This window comes from Leuciscus leuciscus (genome assembly GCF_965113295.1).
Source record: "Leuciscus leuciscus genome assembly, chromosome: 16".
NCBI classification, from domain to species: Eukaryota; Metazoa; Chordata; class Actinopteri; order Cypriniformes; family Leuciscidae; genus Leuciscus; species Leuciscus leuciscus.
This window is the reverse complement of record NC_138740.1, coordinates 41,405,530-41,408,029: the sequence shown is the minus strand read 5'-3', so window position 1 is coordinate 41,408,029 and position 2,500 is coordinate 41,405,530. Positions and strand designations below refer to the sequence as shown.

At 45.1% G+C, this 2,500-nt stretch overlaps 1 protein-coding gene across 1 annotated transcript in view; it reads left to right on the top strand.

Annotated features, from left to right (window-relative positions):
- Positions 1-2,500, top strand: part of lhfpl2a (LHFPL tetraspan subfamily member 2a) — a 45,292-nt gene that overhangs the window by 23,839 nt on the left and 18,953 nt on the right.

Sequence of the window (2,500 nt, the reverse complement as noted above, 5' to 3'; positions counted from 1 at the left end):
GTGAGTGTGAGTGAGTGAGTGTGTGTGTGAGTGTGAGTGTGTGAGTGAGTGTGTGAGTGAGTGTGTGTGTGTGTGTGTGTGTGTGTGTGTGTGTGTGTGAGTGTGTGTGTGAGTGAGTGAGTGAGTGTGTGTGTGTGTGTGTGTGTGTGAGTTTCAGTGTGAGAGTGAGTGTATGTTAGAGTGTGTGAGTGAGTGTGTGTGTGTGTGTGAGAGAGTGTTGAACTGTCTCTGTCTTTGTTTTAACTTTTGTTATGAAGAGCTCAGGATGTATAAGGCTGATCTCTCTCACACACACACTCCAGTGAGGTTTTTATCACTCATCAGGCTGCAGAGTTCAGAGGTCAAGGCTTTTCAGAAGGTCATGTGATCTGAGCATTTGGTTTCAATTTCTCGTTTCTGTGTTTTGGAGACACAGAGGCCTTATGTTTATACCTGCATGGAGCCGTTGTGTGTGTGTGTGTGTGTGTGTGTGTGTGTGTGTGTCTGTGTGTGTGTGTGTGTGTGAGAGAGATTGAGAATGTGCAGCGATAGTGAAGTCCTCAACACAACTGTAACGGTGATGACATCAGTATCGCTGGAATCACTTTCAGAGTGAGTCAGAAACATCAACAGCCAATCAGAATCCATCCTGCTTTAGAGAGCATTTAAAGCAACGAAACTGCAGCGCATAATAAACAGAGCGATGTCGTCCGCTGATGTGGATGATGATATACAGTGTGGAGAACAAGTATTTGATACACTGCCGATATTGCAGGTTTTCCCACTTACAAAGCATGTAGAAGTCTGTAATGTTTATCATAGGTACTCTTCAACTGTGAGTGACGGAATCTAAAACAAAAATCCAGAGAATCACATTGTATGATTTTTAAGTAATTAATTTGCATTTTATTGCATGACATAAGTATCTGATACATCAGAAAAGCAGAACTTAATATTTGGTACAGAAACCTTTGTTTGCAATTACAGAGATCATACGTTTCCTGTAGTTCTTGACGAGGTTTGCACACACTGTAGCAGGGCTTCTGGCCCACTCCTCCATACAGACCTTCTCCAGATCCTTCAGGTTTCGGGGCTGTCACTGGGCAATACGGACTTTCAGCTCCCTCCAAAGATTCTCTACTGGGTTCAGGTCTGGAGACTGGCTAGGCCACTCCAGGACCTTGAGATGCTTCTTACGGAGCCACTCCTTAGTTGCCCTGGCTGTGTGTTTCGGGTCGTTGTCATGCTGGAAGACCCAGCCACGACCCATCTTCCATGCTCTAACTGAGGGAAGGAGGTTGTTGGCCAAGATCTGGCGATACATGGCCCCATCCATCCTCCCCTCAATACGGTGCAGTCGTCCTGTCCCCTTTGCAGAAAAGCATCCCCAAAGAATGATGTTTCCACCTCCATGCTTCACGGCTGGGATGGTGTTCTTGGGGTTGTACTCATCCTTCTTCTTCCTCCAAACACGGCGAGTGGAGTTTAGACCAAAAAGCTCTATTTTTGTCTCATCAGACCACATGACCTCCTCCCATTCCTCCTCTGGATCATCCAGATGGTCATTGGCAAACTTCAGACGGACCTGGACATGCGCTGGCTTGAGCAGGGGGACCTTGCGTGCGCTGCAGGATTTTAATCCATGGCGGCGTAGTGTGTTACTAATGGTTTTCTTTGAGACTGTGGTCCCAGCTCTCTTCAGGTCATTGACCAGGTCCTGCTGTGTAGTTCTGGGCTGATCCCTCACCTTCCTCATGATCATTGATGCCCCACGAGGTGAGATCTTGCATGGTGCCCCAGACCGAGGGAGATTGACCGTCATCTTGAATTTCTTCCATTTTCTAATAATTGTTACAACAGTTGTTGCCTTCTCACCAAGCTGCTTGCCTATTGTCCTGTAGCCCATCCCAGCCTTGTGCAGGTCTACAGTTTTATCCCTGATGTCCTTACACAGCTCTCTGGTCTTGGCCATTGTGGAGAGGTTGGAGTCTGTTTGATTGAGTGTGTGGACAGGTGCCTTTTATAGAGGTAACGAGTTCAAACAGGTGCAGTTAATACAGGTAATGAGTGGAGAACAGGAGGGCTTCTTAAAGAAAAACTAACAGGTCTGTGAGAGCCGGAATTCTTACTGGTTGGTAGGTGATCAAATACTTATGTCATGCAATAAAATGCAAATTAATTATTTAAAAATCATACAATGTGATTTTCTGGATTTTTGTTTTAGATTCCGTCACTCACAGTTGAAGTGTACCTATGATAAACATTACAGACCTCTACATGCTTTGTAAGTAGGAAAACCTGCAAAATCGGCAGTGTATCAAAACTTGTTCTCTCCACTGTAGGTATTATTATAGTTATTGTTCCTGCTGTGAACGGGCCTTAATTCATATTTCTGTATGAGTTGAGCACATATGAGCATCATTACGTTATTCATCTTTATCCTCAGACTTCTCATAATTGATCCAGATCAGATGTGCAGGACTCAGACCTTGACGAGCTCATGACGGTCACGGGAAACTCG